The following is a 19,339-nucleotide window of genomic DNA, read 5'->3' on the forward strand; positions in this document are numbered from 1 at the left end:
TCATATCCTAGTTGCTTCCAATGATCGCTATTTGTGCAATTTGTGCAATTGGTGGAAAGGGTTTTAACGTGCCGACTATATAAGCAATTATGACATTGATCGCCAAGTCCCTTCTAGCCGTCAGCAATTTGTGCAATTTATGCAATTTTGAACTTAGATTATTTTTCTCATATCCTAGTTGCTTCCAATGATCGCTATTTGTGCAATTTGTGCAATTGGTGGAAAGGGCTTTAACGTGCCGACTATATAAGCAATTATGACATTGATCGCCAAGTCCCTTCTAGCCGTCAGCAATTTGTGCAATTTATGCAATTTTGAACTTAGATTATTTTTCTCATATCCTAGTTGCTTCCAATGATCGCTATTTGTGCAATTGGTGGAAAGGACTTTAACGTGCCGACTATATGAGAAATTATGACATTGATCACCAAGTCCATTCTAGCCGTCAGCAATTTGTGCAATTTATGCAATTACCCCCCCCTGCAAAAAATTCCAGTTTCAAAATCAGCACCCCTAAATGAAATCCTGTGTATGGGCCTGTCTGTGAAATTGGTGGAAACGGCATCATGTACATGCTCGAATTTGTTTCTTATTTGAGTTGCTTCGAATGAGCGCAATCACTGGTGTTCAACTAGGGTCGGTTGGTCAGGAATGACTGTACGAAACGCGAGTCCACCAGGCGAGTTTCCCCCCCCAGAGATACAGGTTTTTTTTGTCAATTACCCCCACGATGTATAAGTTAGTTAAAGGTGAGTTACAACAAAGCCATCAAGTCTCAGCGGCGATGATGATGACTCCGATAATGATGAATATGATGATGATGATAATGATGATGATATAAATGATGATGATGATGTTGACGACGATGATGATGATAATGATAATGATGATGACGACGATGATTACGCTATTAGCGGGAATAAGGGCTAAATCAACCGGGAAATTTTTTGTATTAGCATTCCCCCAACCAAGCCTAAACATAATGACAAAATGAATGAAGGTGTCATTTTATTTATGTTAATGAAATTAGGGAGCCCCAAAAGGTGAGTGTTACCGTAGTTAGGGCGGTTTTCGGCCTTGTTTTTTCTTTCTAAACTTCCTCGTGCGTATCATTCTTCCTTAAATTTTCTCGGTTTGTAATAAGGCGGTTCTCGAAAGCAATGGGACAGCGCTATTTTGGGAGTCTAATTTCCCTATTAGCAGGAATAAGAGCTAAATCTAAATATTGTTGATGACGATGAAGACTTGGATGATCACGATGACCATGATGATGAGGATGACAAGATGGCGATGCCTCAGATTCAGTATGACTCGGATGATGAATTGAATATAATATCATCACACTGCGCGATGCAGCTTTTGACTATAATGATGATGCCTAGGATGATGATGACTCCGATATGATCCCTGATGATAATGATGAATATGAGGATGATGATGATGATGATGATATGAATTAAGCGGTTCTCGAAAGAAATGGCGCAGCGCGAGCCCGGAAAAGTTGAGTATAACCGTAGTTAGGGTGGTTGACGGATTTTCTTTTTGCTCATAAACATCCTGTAATGTATTATTCTTCCTTAAATTTTCTTTTCACCAATTGCACGAATTGCACAAATAGCGCTTACTGGAAGCAACTCGGATATTGTCCTCACTGCTTTTATAAATTGCATAAATTGCAACACCTGTGGCTATTTCTACAATTTGTAAAAATTGCTTACGTACATGGCTATTTGTGCTATTTGTACAAATTGCACACTTTCTTGCAACTGTAGGCAATTTGTGCAATTGACTGACATAAATACACAAATTGCAACACCTGTGGCTATTTATGCAATTTGTAAAAATTGCTTACATACGTTGCTATTTGTGCTATTTGTACAAATTGCACACTTTCCTGCAACTGTAGGCTATTCGTGCAATTTACTGACATAAATTCCACAAATTGCAACACCTGTGGCTATTTATGCTATTTGTAAAAATTGCTTACATACGTTGCTAGTTGTGCTATTTGTACAAATTGCACACTTTCCTGCAACTGTAGGCTATTTGTGCAATTTACTGACATAAATTCCACAAATTGCAACACCTGTGGCTATTTATGCAATTTGTGAAAATTGCTTAAGCAACTGGCTATTTGTGCAATTTGTGCTATTTATACAAATTGCACACTTTCTTGCAATTGAAGGCTATTTGTGCAATGACCAATCCTGCGCCTTTATGAAAACATGGGTATCATTTTTGGCCTTGGGTATATCAATGGTCTCTTTTTTTCAGGCCAATTTTGGTATTATGGATGGGTTCTTTTAAAATTTTCTCATTTTTTTCGGAAAATATCCCAATTTCGCCTCACTTTTTGATTCTTAATTAGGGGAAAAAGTTGTAAAAACTACAACAATTTGTATTAAATTTGGCCATAAATTTTGACATTTGGTATATATCGATGGGTCCAAATTTCTTGCAAAATTAGTACTGATGGGTCCACTTTCAAATTCAGCACACCCCCTACCCAAACCAAACTTGAGTGCCCCTGGTCTTCCACAATGAGAAATTGTCTATTCTATTTGAAACCCATAATCCCTCTGAATAGGACTTTAAATACTCGTAGCTCAATCTTCCACAGGAGGAGTATGGATTTCAAATGGAAGAGCGGATTGAAAGTTCAACAAACTGTCAAATTACACACTGGTTTATTAATTAGTAAATAAACTATTGACTTGTTCCTATGACTATAGACTTTATCCCTTTCAAATGAAATCAGCGTGGGATATCACCATTTCTCAGTTTTGTTTACATTCTCTGTTCAACTGCACGTGCATTGTGACCTACGTGACATACATGTAGCAATCTCCTATATATATTGAAATTTATAACCAAGGCCAACATAAATGAATAGATTATTATGTGTACAGCTCACTGATATAAAACACTGTGGGATATCCCTATTGATCCCTGGGATTGAACCACAGGCCATTTTAACACTGAACTATAGCTAACTATGAACATGTTCAAGAATCAAGAATGTCTGAACAACAACTGAACAAAGTACATGTAGAAGAAATATAATTAATTGTCAAAATGCAGGGAAGAACTGTGGTTCATTTTTTACATGCTTTTGAATAGGGATTTAGGTTTAGGGTTAGGATTAGGGTTTAGGATTAGGGTTAGAGTTTAGGGTTAAGGTTTAGGATTAGGGTTTAAATAATCTGAAACGGGGCCAGAAACAACTTAGAAACAAGCCAGAATCTTCCAAGTGTAAGAGACAGATTTCTGACTTTTACACTATAATGTAATTTGCATTGGGAAGAACCAAAAATGGCCATAGTTCAGTAGAATTCCTGCAACTCTCATGTAGGGCAAAGTCACTCATCAATATGCCTTAATTTTTGAAGCTAAGGGGGCTATCATTTTCTTCAGAAGCCGGGTTCCAAATATACGGGGGGGGGGAGGGGGGTCATAAATTTTTGGAAAGAAAAATAGGGGTGGGGGTCATAACATTTTTGATGACCAAAATGTAGGGAGTCACAAGATGACCAGTCAGTTGTATGTTTATTTTATTCAAAAAGACTGATTTCAATACAATTTTAGCCTGTTTAGGGGGCAAGGTATATCGGTGGTGGGGGTCATAAAATCTTTGTTGCCAAAATAGGGGGGCAATTTTATTGACGCTGACTTTTTGTAAATTTGGGACCCCCCCTTTCAAAGAAAATCGGACTTACAGTTGGCAGAAAAATGGTTTGAGCAACCCCAGGCCCGGTGGCCCCACAATCAGATCCGGTGCCCCCCATAAGATGACTAATGCTATACCACTGATGTAAATCCACTTCTCATTGACATTTTTAGTTGCGTTGTTGGCTACATGTATGCCAAAAAAAAAGTTTTTTTTTCCAACAGGCCTACTCCAGAAAGACAAGAATATAATTTTTCCTTGGCCTGTACAGGATATGAGCACTTAAAAACCCTATCATATTCTTTACCAATATCATCTGTCACTTTTTAAAGGGATGTCATATGAGCTCATAAAGCAGAACAGTATTTAGTTCATTCTATCTAATAAGATATAGCCTATTAAGCCTTATAACCCAACTGTTGTTTTTGCTAGCATCTTGGTAATGCATAAATGGCCTTTAAGCCATACTTGTTAAAAATATGGGTCACTTACTGTTTACAAGCTTGATAATTCAGGCTGGAGAAAATGTGGAATGGAAAGATCATCCCACTGAACATTTTGGGAATTGCAGGTAATTTTGAAATTTCAAGAGAATTCTTGTTTCCCCATGTACATGTAAGAAATACATAAAGAAACATATTGACTCCTTTGGGGAACTAAGATTTTCGGAGCTGTTTCACACTTGAACTCCTATGGAAACACGGCCTAAATCGGATATTTTTTACATCCCTTGCCACCAAACATAAGTTGTATTAGCTTGCTTGCTTAGTTAAATGGAGCTAATACTGTGATCTTTTAATTTTTACCAAAATAAATATCCTCCTAACTTGTTTACATCCGGATATAGGTCATAGGGTCCATGGCCCTCTTTTAAATGGTTAGAATTTTTACCATTTTTTTCTTAACAAAAATATTATAAATTGTTTAAAATACCGGTAATCATGTTTACCGGTACTTATTGGCATATTTTGGAAGTAAAAAAAAAAGTACTAAAAAATCCTTTGTCGCAAAGCTCTTCAGCTTCTGAAAACCTAATGCGGAATGCGATTTAAAAAAAAAAAAATTATCAGATTGGTCCGAGTATAGTCCCACCCGCTTTTTATGTGAAAATTTTTCACAATTGGGGGTGGGATTATACTCAATTTAAAAAAAAATATATAAAAAATTTCAAGATATTTTGTATTTTAATATGAAAATTGATACTTTTGTTTATGTCATACTTATTAATGATTTCAAAATGCATTTTGAAATCATTAATAGAGTATGACATGAATACAAATTATCAATTTTCATATTAAAATACAAAATATCTTGAAATTTTTTTTTTTTTACAATTTCTGAAATTTTTCAAAAATGGGGGTGGGATTATACTCGAACGTGGGACTATACTCGGACGAATACGGTAATACAGAATTTTGAAATGCTTGTCAAGGTGACCATTATGCATTTTCATACTGTGATATCCATACACAATGTGCTATACGACTGTTTAAAGAAGTAAATCACAAATACAGCCCATATCTTTAGTTGCTCAGTTTTATTTTGCGTAAAACTCATAATCTTGAACATGTTGAAATAAAAAACAACAACTTTGAGCTTTATTTTTTCGGGTTTTGTTGAAAAAAAAAAATTAAAAAGGGAAAAATAAAAATATGACTTTATATTTACCTAATGTGCATGATTTTACTAACGTGCACGGGAGCTTTGAGACAAAGGATTTTTTGAATAGCCTTATGCACACAATTATACATTTAAGCACCTCAAGCATTATGCCCAAGTTTGAGTGGGGGGGGGGGGGGAGGGCAAAATACTTTCCCCAATGGACTTCAAAACCTTTGTAAGGCTTACACATTGATGGCATTTAGCAAGTTTATGGACTGCTTTCCATCAGTTTTCCAGCAGAGTGCACCAGAATCAGCCTAATATTACCTCCCCCATGCATTTTTCATACAATTACAAAAGGCGATACTGTATGTACACTAAAATATCAAGTTCAATTATTGATAAAGATAAGCTTACTTACAAGTGGATATAATTACTGATCAATTAAAAAAATACAGTGTGCATGCTCAAGGTTGGTTTCAAATTGAAGACATACTGTATGGCGGGAATTTTTGCGCTTTCCACAGTCGAACAGGCAGCCGTGAATTTTTCACCCCGCAAAAATATCCCAGTGTGGAAAATTATGTGCACAAGTTTTTGATGTGACCATCTTCAGACCATAAGTTTTAAAAACATTTTTGAGCCCCCTTTTTTCTAGTGGAAATAATTATTTTACCTGTAGGACATCCTTTTGGTTTACTACAGAAGACAATTAATCTTTCCGTTTGTTCTCCAACACAAGGCAAACTGTTGATATTTGAAGACACTGAAAGGTTTGAATCTCTTAAAAATAATATATAATTTCCAAAATATGCAATTTAATCAAGTGAAAATTGAAATGGATATATTTGCACTGTTTGTGGTGTCAAGCATTTGTACTAAACAACACATATAAGCTGTGATCTAGGCCAGACATTGTCCACTGACCTGGAATTTATTGGGGAATCAATTCTCAAACCACAAAGTAGCTGTAATTAATATGAACAAAAATTAATTTTCACTTTTTGTAAACTTGTATTGTATTTGTAACAAAAAAAACCCACACATTTTAAAAGTTATAAAACGAGTCAGGTTTACACAAATATGCTATCACTATCAGCACATTGGGTGACCAAATTAATGGCTCATCCCCCACCACCAACTGCCATCACTTTTTTACCCTATTACAATTGAGATTTTGGCATCAAGAAAGTTCATATTTTTAAGTTAAGGTGAGAATTGGAAGTTAATGAGATAAAATGACAGGAGAAGCTCATTAACATATAATTTTTGCCAAATGCATGCATAAATGTTCAGGGTACTTTTATTTTGCATACTTTTGCCTTGAAACTTTGTCAAAGTGTTTCCAAAATGTATTATATAGTGAAGCTGCCCCCCAATTTGCATATTTGCATAATTAATTAGCATTTATGCAAATTAGCTCTTCTGGAGCCTTCAAAGAGAGCTGTTAAGAGCATTTACAATAGAATGTAAGAAGAGAACTGTCAACCAAGGGGAGCTAAAAATCACTCTCTAAAAAATCAGATTTAAGGAGAGCAGTAGAGAGCAATTGCTCTCGCTCTCCTTTTAAAACTTAAAGGCAGTCCCTGACTCTCATCAAACAGTGTTTTAGCCAAGAGGGGGCAAGGTGGGACAGTCCCCCCGGTGAGATTTCCTTTTGCCTGTGTATTTGGAGCACTTAGACTTTGCACTATAACTCTGACATTAGCTGGTAATAATACAAGTGATTAAAATCACTCGCCTACAGCTCACCTGGCAAGTTTTGAGGAGAGTGATACTCATTTTTTTTTTAATTTCTAATTTTTGCACCATTGTAATGGCCATTGGTGTACATAAATTCCCTTTGAAAGACTAAGCCTAAAATGCTGTACTTACAGTAAAATTTAACATTTACAAGGCGGTTCTCGAACCACGAGTCTCGCCTGCTTTCGCGCTCGCTTGTTTTTGAGCTTTTCTGAGAGCATTAGTCAAAATTTTAACTAAATTGGTCAGACACACACATACATGTGGAGAAGTGGGTAAACAGTCTCCAGTCTTATCAGCCAAGACATGAAGACGTCAAAAACACCAATTTTACCTGGTGCATGATGACATGCTAAGTATGTGTAGTATTAAAATAAAAATAACTTGCCTTGTTTTAATAGTATTGCTGTTTTGGATGATACATATATGTATGTATACACCATGATTAATGATCCATTTAAAGCAGATGGGGAAATATATGTGACCTGATCAAGGGGAGCGAGTCACATGTCGACCTTGGTTGAAAATGAGTTTTCCATGTTTCGAGAGAGGACATTTTTAGAAACTGAAACCCTATGTAGTTATGACATTTCTTTGTAAAGGTATACCATTTTATCACTTTCTTTGCCATCTGAAAATCAATATTAGCGACATTTGACGCATAAATGTTGGCTGTGTCCACCAAGTTTCATGCCCATATGACTTTGTAGTAATTTGACCTCAGATGACCCCTGGGTTACCTTGGATGACCCTGAAATGACCTTCTGAAAATTTGGCTCTAAATGTTGACTGTACCCACCAACTTTCATGGCCACATGACAGTTTATAGTAATTTGACCTCAGATGACCCCTGGGTGACCTTGGATGACCCCAAAATGACCTTATGAAATAAAATAATACGTCACTCATACGTCATACGTCACTCATACTTAAACGTCACTCATACTTATACGTCACTCATACGTCACTCATACGTCACTCGTACGTCACTCATACATCACCCATACGTCACTTATATGTCACTCATACGTCACCTATACGGCACTCATGTCACTCGTACGTCACTTACACGTCACTCGTATGTCACTCGTACGTCACTCATACGTCACTTATATACGCCACTCATACGTCACTTATACGTCACTCATACTCATATGTCACTCATACGCCACTCATACGTCACTTATACGCCACTCATACGTCACTTATACGTAACTCGTCGTCACTTTAACGTCACTTTATACGTCACTCATACGTCACTCGTACGTCACTTACACGTCACTCGAACGTCACTCATAGTCATACGTCACTTATACGTCACTCATACTTATACGTCACTCATACTCATACGTCACTTATACGTCACTTATACGTCACTTTTACGTCACTCGTACGTCACTCATACGTCACTTATACGTCGCTCATACATCACTTATACGTCACCCATACGTCAATTTGAAAATAATCAATTGATCAAATTTGATCTCAGATAACCCCTGGATGACCTCAGGTGACCTTGATCCACTAACCAATACAAACTTCTTATGTCTGGGGTCAAGATGCACCCACCCACCAAGTTTGAAGAACGTGCATACCTCACTTATACGTCACTCATACGTTACCTATACATCACTTATACGCCACTCATCCGTCACCTATACGCCACTCGTGACGTCACTTACACGCCACTCGTGACGTCACTTATACGCCACTCATACTTCACTTATACGCCACTCATACTTATACGTCCACTAATACTCATACGCCACTCATACGTCACTTATACGTCACTCGTCACGTCACTTTTTACGCCACACGACGCCACTTATACGCCACTCGTGACGTCACTTATACGCCACTCATACTTATACGCCACTCATACTCATATGTCACTCATACGTCACTCATACTAATACGTCACTCATACTCATACGTCACTCATACGTCACTCATACTCATACGTCACTTATGAGTGACGTATAGGTGACGTCACCCATACGTCAATTTAAAACTTATACATCACTCATACGTCACTTATACGTCACTCAGACATCACTCATAAGTCACTCGACGTCACTCATACTTATACGCCACTCATACTCATACGCCACTTATTCGTCACTCGTGACGTCACTTTTACGCCACTCTTACGCCACTTATACGTCACTCATACGTCACTTACACATTGCTTATACGTCACTTATACGTCATTTATGTGTCACTTATACGTCACCTATATGTCAATCGTACATCACTCGTACGTCACTCGTACATCACTCGTATGTCACTCATACATCACTCGTATGTCACTCATAAGTCACTCGTATGTCACTCATACGTCACTCATACATCACTCATACGTCACTTATACATCACTTATACGTCACTTATACATCACTTATACGTCACCTATACGTCAATCATACGTCACTCATACGTCACTTACACGTCACTCAATTATACGTCACTCATACGTCACTTATACGTCACTCATACGTCACTTATACGTCACTCATACGTCACTTATACGTCACCCATACGTCAATTTAAAACTTATATGTCACTCATACGTCACCTATACATCACTCATACGTCACTCATACGTCACTTATACGTCGCTTATACGTCACTTATACGTCACTTATACGTCACCTATACGTCACCTATACGTCAATCATACGTCACTCGTACGTCACTTACACATCACTCATACGTCACTTGAAAATAAAATATGTCACTTATACGTCGCTTATACGTCACTTATACCTCACTTATATGTCAGCTATACGCATCACTCATACGTCACTCATACGTCACTTATACGTCGCTCATACGTCACTTATACGTCAGCTATACGTCACCTATATGTCACTCATACGTCACTTACACGTCACTTATACGTCAGCTATACGTCACCTATATGTCACTCATACGTCACTCATACGTCATACGTCACTTATACGTCACTCTCATCATAGCGCTTAGGGTTCTTACAGATCCCCAGATACAGCTCCACAAGGTGGGTTTCTTCAGATTTCCAACCATATTTGTAAAAGCGTTCTGCATAAATCATGCAAATTAACAACTAAATGCGCATACTTTTCGCCGAAAAACTAATCAGGTGATCAGCATGTGTGTATCGTTCCTGCCACCACACCGCTGTTCATATCGCGCTGTAGCGACAATTCAGTTACAGCGCGAGCGTAGACTTATCTATAAACGCGCAGTCGCTTTTACTATCACGAGCGCGGTGTAACATGGCGATGTCCATAAACCAAGAGCTCCAAGAGAGCGGACAAAAAGCTGCAAAGCTGGGGTTTCCCGTCATATTGATAGAATTCATTCAGTATGCTGAAAAGAAGACATTTCGAGCAACTATTGGTGTATTTAATTTCGTTGTAGGGATAAAATTTCGTAAATATGCTCGGTCTAATTTGCGCCAAGTCCATGCATCCGTCATTGCACGATGTACAGGATCGCTACACGTTAGTCGGTAGTCGCCAGTCGGAGTGATTTTGTAGGCCAAGTTTTTACTACCTTGCGGGTTTACATTTCATATTTATTTGAATTAAATAAAAATATAACATATAAACAAGCTTATCTATCAGCTGAAATCACGGTAGCAGATTATTAAAGTTCTCAAATGAGCGTGTACAATAGTGCGTTATTTAGGGCGTGTTTATAAAATACTTGGGTGCGGTTGGGTGAAAAAACTTGCGCTTGGGACACAAAAAAATTATTGTTTGATCCCTTTTTTAGGGTCTAAATATTTTTGATTCCCCTTTTAGGGTCTACATTTTTATTCCCGCCATGTTTACAAGACAAAAAATAACAAACGTTTATATAAAAAAATCTAGGCCCACTAAACTTACTTTTATTCCATATATTATTCATATGACAGGTAGGCCTATCTAGATACAAATGTGTAAATACTTACTAGGCCTACTTGTTGTTGTTTTTCAATGTAAAATTAGCTTTGTTAGTAGTTTCGCTTTTTTGCAAACTGTGCTAGAGGAAAGGAGGAGGCCCTTTTTTAAATGTGAAGGATAAACCCCTAGAGTATGCCTACCATGAGAAGTCTTGGAAATGATTTCATGTTCCCTAATAAACTTTTTCCTAAAGTATTTCAAAGTCTAAAAAATTAGAACATTCTATAACTTCTGACAAATCCCAGAAATTGAGGAGGAGGAACGAGAACCATGACATTAATTTTATATGTCATTAGGGGGCTGGAGGGAGACCCAAATTAAAAAGTCGGCAGCAATAAAATAGCGACCCCCTATTTCGCAACAAAAATTTTATGACCCCACCCCGCGCCCCCACCACCGATAGGCCTACACTTTAGGCTAAAAGTGTATTGAAATCAGTCTTTTTGAATAATAAAATAAACATCGCAGTTGTGACTTTATTGGTCATTAACAATTTTAACCCCCAGTGGCGGCGCTTACGGGAGGGGCATTTCCCAATATTTTTTCTTTCCCCCAGTTTGCCGCCTCCCCACTTTTATATTAGGCCTACCCCAAAATTACGTAAATGTCCACTTTTTGTGTCAATTTTGCGCTAAATTGGTCGATTTTCCCCCTGACATTCACTTTGTCCCCCATGCCCCCGGAATTCCTTGTGCCGCCACTTCCCACCTATTTTTCTTTCCAAAAATTTATTACCCCAGTATATTTGGGACCCCCTCCTCTTACGAAGAAAAAACCAGCCCCTTACTTTGTTTCTGAAATTGTTGTAGTGTATAAATGAAAAGACATGTTTAGAAGTTCTTGGTTTATCATAAACACATTGCAAAAACTTTGAGAAAGCCTGGACGATAGGCCTAGGCCTATATGTTATTGTTATAGTGCCCTGATGTATAGGCCTATACGTGCATATTCGTGTAGGCCTATGTCTTTATATTAAACTAGATTTCGCGGTAATGCTTTCCAATACCCGCACTGCGCCTCGGCCAGTACTCGCCAAGCCGCCTTGATACTCAGCGTGCACGCGCTCTGCGAAAGCACGCCGATAGCATCGCGATAGTTCGCTGCAAGACGCGATAGCGCCTGGACAGACGGACAAACTTTCTATAATTAGTATTAAGATGATAGTGAAATGTAACAATATCAATGTGTGTATGCACTTTGCAGCCCGATATGCAGTGTAAAGATGCATTCAGTTTTGTTTATACGGTATACTATTTAATTGACATTTTGCATGTAGGCCTACATGATGTATCCCTAGACGCAGACTAAAGACCCATTCAGTGATCACTACGAAAAAATTAAAATTGTTTGTAAATTGCTTTAAAAAAAGTGAAGAACAGGTCATTCAAATTGTGATTTAGTATTTTTGAAATGAAAAGGGTACACCAGTGGCGTAGCCAACACTTTTCAGAGGGTGTGCAGGAGGTGGGGGAGGCAACTTTCAAGGGGGGCAAACTTTGACGAACATGGTCAAAAATGGGTAATGCTTTACTTTTTTTTAAATACCAGGACAGCTAGTATCCCAGAGGGACAGGATGAAGCTTCCCCCCTCACCCCCGCCTGGCTGGGCCACTTAAACGTGCTCAGGAATTTTACATTAAAGACACCATACCTGAAAACCTCTCTCCCTCAGTCATTAATTTGTTAAAATCTTCTGGACGAGAGCCTCTTTTTTTAACCTTTTAAGTTGCGTTTTGGACCCCGAAAAAACTGTCAGGAAAGTTTTCTGGTCATTTTAACCCAATAAATGAGATCAAACGAATGAAAACTGACTTTCTATCTTGGCTGCTTAGACCCTATAATAATTATTTTGTTTTGGTCCTCGTCCCTCCCTCCGCTCCTCAATTTCTGGGATTTGTCAGAGTTTGTTTTTAGATTTTTCACCAATTTTTAGACTTTGGGATACTTTAAGAAAACTATGCATAAAAATAAGTTAAGGCCTATTTATAAAGAACACGGATCACTTACAAGTATACTTTTTGTGGTAGGTCTACTCTATAGGGGGGTTAGCCCTCAGAATCTCACATTTAAAAAAATATATATTCATGAACTTCCTCTGGACGAGAACCAAAACATTATTTTTTACGGCCTTAAACATGTTAAACTATCATGTATGGTCACGCATGATGGATTTAAGCATTGCTTTCCCGGATTGCTTTGTTTTAAAAGTATGGATTATTCTGAATCCAATTTAGCTGTTTAGGCCTACTTCGGACATGTGTAAACATTATTATCATGATTAGGCCTGTGCCAAAAAAAAATCAGTTTTGTTAAATGACCAAACTCCTTTTCAAATATCGGTATCGTACATTTTTATCACAGGCTTCGGAAGATGTTTAAAAATAACTTTTTGATTGAACACCGCCAGGCATCATCATGCCGAAAATTATGACATCCGCATGCATGGTATGATGACTTTAGGCCTAGCATTACCTAGGCGAAAAAAAAAAAAAAAAAAAAAGATGCTACCAGTTGCAAATTCTTAGGCCTAGATCCTAATTAGTAATTAAGGAGGTCAAGCCAAGACATAAGAAAGAAAACAACAATGAAACAATGACAGCTCCAAAAAGTATTTTCTACTTACCATTGTCACAATCAAACAAACCATCATGCATTGTCATCCATGACCCGATTGAGTCAAAACAAAGTCATGAACAAAGATAAGAAAACAAGTCTAGGTTTACTTCAGTGAGGCTTGCATATCCTCATTCCAGAGGTAGGCCTACAATAGAATGATCAAAATGTGACCATGGTATTTCCCCGGGTATTTCAAATAATATTACTTCACTTGATTGGAAAACTGCCTATTCATATGCCTATCTAGATAAATAATATTCCACAGTTAAACCGCTTTTTATAGGCCTATATCCCGATCATGCACTGCACTGGAATCCATTCATGCAATGAATTTATACTTCTTGACTTTCCGCGATCTTTCCAAGAAAGCAGTTGGCAGACAAACTTTTCATTTAAGAGTTCCACTTGATAAAGAGCATGTTTACTGCAAAAAATGTGTTTCATGGTTCAGCTTTTCTGTCATGTAGCAAACTCCCAAAAGCAAAAAACGTTAGCGTGTTATTGCGTTGATCATTCCCGTCACGGTCACGCTTGCATTTTGCAAAAAATACACATGTGCTGCGTCTAGTCTGAGGTTTGCAACATCGTGCCAGACAGAGAATCTTCTCTGATTGGCTGCAGGGCCGGTATTCGCTGCACCCGCACCCCAGATGTGGTACATAACTCGTCAAGTACGTACATGGCTAGCATGTAGCATCAACAATAATAAAAACAATCAATAATAAATACTGGGATCAGTGATGACGGTAGGTTTAGCTTTTTTAGGCATGAACGTGCGGGGTTAAACAGTGTACATCGCGCGTGCATTGTGACTTATGAGGCCTAAGGATCTACGATTCGTGCAAGAAAATAAAATCTGCTACCGGGTTTCGTAAACTGTATAGTGAAGTTAAAAGGGTGTTTTTAATAAAAACGTCAACATTTCTTTCGGCTAAACCACGCCAATGATAAATATAAAGCGATAAGTATTGTGGTTTTGTGTAAAAATATCAACAAAATCAACAAAATTCTTCTTTTACAGAAGAATATTAGATATCAGAAAGTTTATTAAGTAAAAAAATATAAAGCCACCAAACTTCAATAATTAAATCAACATTGTTATTGATAAAAAAATATATAGACGGTAAAACGCAATCTCGAGGCGTAATTCCTGTTATGAGGTATGATCCGATGCGCCCTGCTATGACTGTCAGCGGCAGTTTTAGCAAAAATAACAATCAGTTTGCGCGGGAAAATAATAAGCGGATATGACGTCACGCGTGAACTCAGTTACTTGGTGAGAACAGGGTGACCAGGTTTCATTACCATGCGCCCGATGGGTCTTGAGATAGTCTGTCCACAAACTCCGCTATCAATTTACGCTGATTTTCGCATAAATTATGCAAATTAGCTATGTTAATTTGCATATTTTTACCGAAAACATAAGGTTACGGAGCAAACTTGGATATCCTTCCTCCCACCAAGTAGCGTCCCTGTAGGTCTTACGGTTCCCCAGATACAGCTCCGGACGGACACACACACACACCCCCACCCCTACCCACACACACCCACGTGTAATCGCCTCCAAACGTGGACGCTGTTGAGGACCATGCAAACGTGGTCGTCTGAATCCGTACTCAATCGACATACTGAGGACGTTTTCCGCCATTTTGTTTGTGTATTTTTGTGTGTATGGAATTTAACCTAGCAACTGCGGACGTTATTCCTTATATACCGATAGAGGTCGTATTTCGCAAATACATTATACATGCATTTGCGGTCGTTTGCAGGCCTCCAGAAACCGAGGATGGTCCCCCATTGCAGAGTGGTCCGCGGTTTGAATGTGAAGTGCAAGTGTGTGTCCTCGTTTGCTGGCAAAAACAAACGCACGGACAGACAGAAATAGTGATTTCTAAGTCCCATCCTGAACAAAGTTCAGGCGAGACAATAATAAAACCTGAGTATCCCGGTTTTATTCTGAGCTCACCGATCGAGTGCTGAATAAATACATCGCCTGCTTGTGTATTGACTCATTGCATCAGTGACATGTACCGTATAAACTATATGCATATCGCTATTCGTAGTATGTCTTGTACATCCCATCAGCTGCATGTAGCTCCGCCAATAATCATAATAAATAATACGATTGGCGAGATTATACACACATTGTATAAGCGCTGTACGTTGACTTGACGCATAAACTGTGTGTATATCGCTATTCGTCTTATACGTCTTGTTTGAATCCCATCAGCTGCGTAAAGCTCCCGATAATCATGATATTAATAATCGGCGAGCTAAATACACGCATTGTAGGTACTGGAATGAAATACCAATTTTCATTGTTTTACCTCATTTGTTTGGCTCGAATTTAAAAGGAACAATGCGATCAGTAGCTATCAGTGAAAACTAACATTTAAGTAGGAATCTATTTTTTACATGCAAATCACACATTATTGCTAAAATGCACTTACTACTACCATGGGGTGTAGAGTTCAAATGTGCACGTATCAAAGCCATGTCTCCCTTCTAAACAAAGTAATAGGGCCCCCAAAATGCAAGTCAGATTTTATTTACCAACAAATAGTAGCATAATTCTTGTAGAAAAAGACTAAATTGACTCACCCATCAGAAAGGTCTTGCTGCACAGAATGTAACTTTTCTTTGAACTGGTCAAAAATGTCCATCTTTTAGGGTTTGTCGCTCCTCCCTTGGATGATGACCTTCATGTACACTAAAATTTCTCTAGATATCGCAATATCTGTAAAAACAAAAGAGACCATAATTATAAATGGGCCTACTCCTGACTCCAGACAAATACAGCACTTAATATCAATATTATCATGTTTTGCCAAATGAAATACAGCTAAATCCACACATCATTTGGTCAGTTCTAACTATCAATGTCAAATTTTATTATTTTTGCAATTTCAAGGAATTCACAATTGCAGTCACACAAAATTCAAACATGCTGTCATTGGTCTATCATTGGTGTTGTGTACATTTCGATCGTACATTGTAAATAGTCATTTTAATCAAACAAGTTTCTAAGTCTGCAGAGTGAAAGCTACTTACTTAATTTACCATTTTAAAAATTATAAACTTAATAATTAAATTCCCTGGTCGAGTGTTGGAAATTGAATTTCACATTTCAAGAATTGAAGTTTGAGTGAGCAATATCGCTATGTAGCCTCTGTTGCAGCCGATTTCTGTTGTGCATAATAGAGGACGTCAGCGTGACGTCATATGCCGCCATCTTGTGGGTACTTGCTGCGATGGTCGTTCAATCTCCATGCGTGTGCATGATGATGCGTGATAACAGCTGTGTGGCAAGCTGCACCCTGCGCGTGGTGTCCGACGCATGAACACACACAATCAATTTGTACCCACAAGGTGGTGAAAGGCTGACGGCCTCTACATGTAAACTGAGAGCCACATTCAGTTTGGGCCCGAGACTAGCATGACTAGTAATATGCCAGGCAAACCTTAGTTAACACATTTGCTAGTCAGCCAAATTCGCCTAGAACACAATGCATATTTACATAGAAATTTAACAGAACTGGCCGGTCAAGGAAACCTACATAAATATGTTTTCTATACTTCACTTGACCCAAATAAATATGATTTTTTATGGTGATAAGACAATCGCACATGGAATTTTAGAGAGATTTTGATAACAGTTCCATTAAAAAAAGCTGCTATCATCATGAGACTAAGATCTAGAACCCGGGATCTAGAAACACCACCGAAATGCTGTTTTGGGGAATTTTGCTAGCAGAATCTTTTTGATGAAAGTCAATCTTTGACAAGATATAACTTTGCTACGGAAAGTGCTATGAAAAAAAGGTTTTCAGTTTTGGCTTTCTTTACTCAAGGGCTTTAATTTGATATATAAAATGATGCAGTTTGATGGCAAATTTGAATTCACCTAGCATACCCATAGTATCCTTTTTGGCATTGGCATTGCGTACACCGGTATACGCGTGCGACGTCAAACGTGTGCGTAGTTGTGAAAATAATATGTGCTGGACGGTTAGCAGTAGCCTTAATTTGTAAAAGGAATTCTGCAAAATATTAAATACACTGCAATGGCACTGTCTAGCATGTCTAGGGCCTGGGCTGTTAATTAATATTTTAAACAACAAGCCTGTCGAATTCATCGACCACAACAAACTGTACACACTGTAACACAGTATCATGTATGCTGTATGCCAGGCCAGGCTCCCGGGCCAGGCTATGCCCTATGGTCATGAATGATGGTGCCGGTGGCGTTGATTTGCATCTTTACCTAAACTACTAGGCTACTACGTTTCATTAGGTACCTTTCAACATCATTTTACAATGTTTACCTTTGATAAAAGAAAGTTCGTCTCTCATCTGGGATCAAAAGTCCAACTTTTCAGTCGTGAAATCGTTTTCTTCAACCAGCCAGCCGATGTCATGTCAAAGGTCATGTTTTGCTAAGCCGACAGACCTTTGTACTCACTCGCTGAACGATAAGTGATTGAATATTGACCAATGAAAGAGGACTTTTTCTGTCACGCTGTGAAAATTGCTCTACTTCATTGGTCCAAAGTCGACAGCTTGTCGCTGTGGTCGCTCAGCATCTGAGTATGAACTATATTTATTGCAGCTATGTCACATGTTGCCAGTTAGAAATTTCTCGAAGAGTCCATAGCCACAAAATGATGCTTTCACAATCACAACACTTCCTGCGCATTGACGCACAGAGCATTATGAACGTCATCAAGAAATCTCTAAATCCAGTTCAATCCAGTAGACATGGTAGACCGCAGGGGAAATGTCTACATAGGGTCTGCGAATATTTTGGTCCCCCGTTGAAGGGGCGGGGCATTTTTGTTTGTAAACAAAACATGCACGTGGTCAAATTGAAACTTTACAGATCATGAGACTGCAAATCATCAGTATTTCTTGTGCGATGTGCTGATTTCTCAACAAAATATTTATTAAATACTTTAGGTACTGATTTGTAAAGTGCTTGTATGCCTACATTGAAAGCAGGGAAAAGGAAAGGTGACTTTCTTTTTCTTAGGCCTATATGGTGGGCGTATTATTTTTAGGCCCAAATTATGACGGTATTGTTAGCAAAGTTTTGTTGTTTGTTCTACCAACTATCATAAATACATTTTGTGTTATTCTCCCATTGGATGTTGTGTCCCTGTCACATGCATTTCCCCTGTTTTGTTGTTGTTGTTTGCTGTTATTGTTAATTGTTGTTATTTATTGATAAAAACAATACAATACAAAGAAATTTAAAGTGTGTGTATGAAAACCGTATGCCCGATTAGCTTCAAACAATAAGCATATTGAGCAATGAGCAGCGTTCTTTGCCCTCAATGAATGAATAGAGTTCCAAAATGCCTCAAATACCACCTTTCAACAAAGATAATGTTTTAATGTTGGCTCGACTTGACACGATTTTGAAGTCAAACAAACTTTGTTCTTCTTTGCTGACATTTTTTATTTTCATGGAACTTCTTAGACCCTATAAACTAAGGCAGTTGTTGAATGCAACTCAAGCAAAATAAGTTAACCCATCTTTAGAATTTTGTCAACATGTGACCACCTTCCCCACAAAGGTTAGCTTAATAACTTTTATTTTCGTAATCAATGCAATGAACTTCATGGGAACCATTATTTGAGGACTATACCAGGCTCGAATTATGTTGTGTGAATTAAAAATTAAAGGAGTATTTCGTGATCCTAGCATCCTCTTTTTATGACATTTTTCGGTAGATATCCACGAAAAAAGCTTATTCCCAAAATTTCAGTGGATTCTGATTTT

At 38.1% G+C, this 19,339-nt stretch overlaps 1 long non-coding RNA gene across 1 annotated transcript in view; it reads right to left on the reverse strand.

Moving 5' to 3' along the window:
- The window catches only part of LOC140136525 (uncharacterized), a 29,620-nt gene extending 11,614 nt beyond the window's left edge, over nt 1-18,006 (reverse strand). Inside the window, exons 1-2 of the long non-coding RNA XR_011856677.1 lie at nt 17,883-18,006; nt 16,159-16,294 (exon numbers count right to left, since the gene is read on the reverse strand). This is a non-coding gene — a long non-coding RNA (uncharacterized lncRNA). The remainder of the gene's footprint in view (nt 1-16,158; nt 16,295-17,882) is intronic.
- Between the last annotated feature and the right edge of the window lie 1,333 nt (nt 18,007-19,339).

This window comes from Amphiura filiformis, chromosome 16 (genome assembly GCF_039555335.1).
Source record: "Amphiura filiformis chromosome 16, Afil_fr2py, whole genome shotgun sequence".
In the NCBI taxonomy this organism is placed as follows: domain Eukaryota; kingdom Metazoa; phylum Echinodermata; class Ophiuroidea; order Amphilepidida; family Amphiuridae; genus Amphiura; species Amphiura filiformis.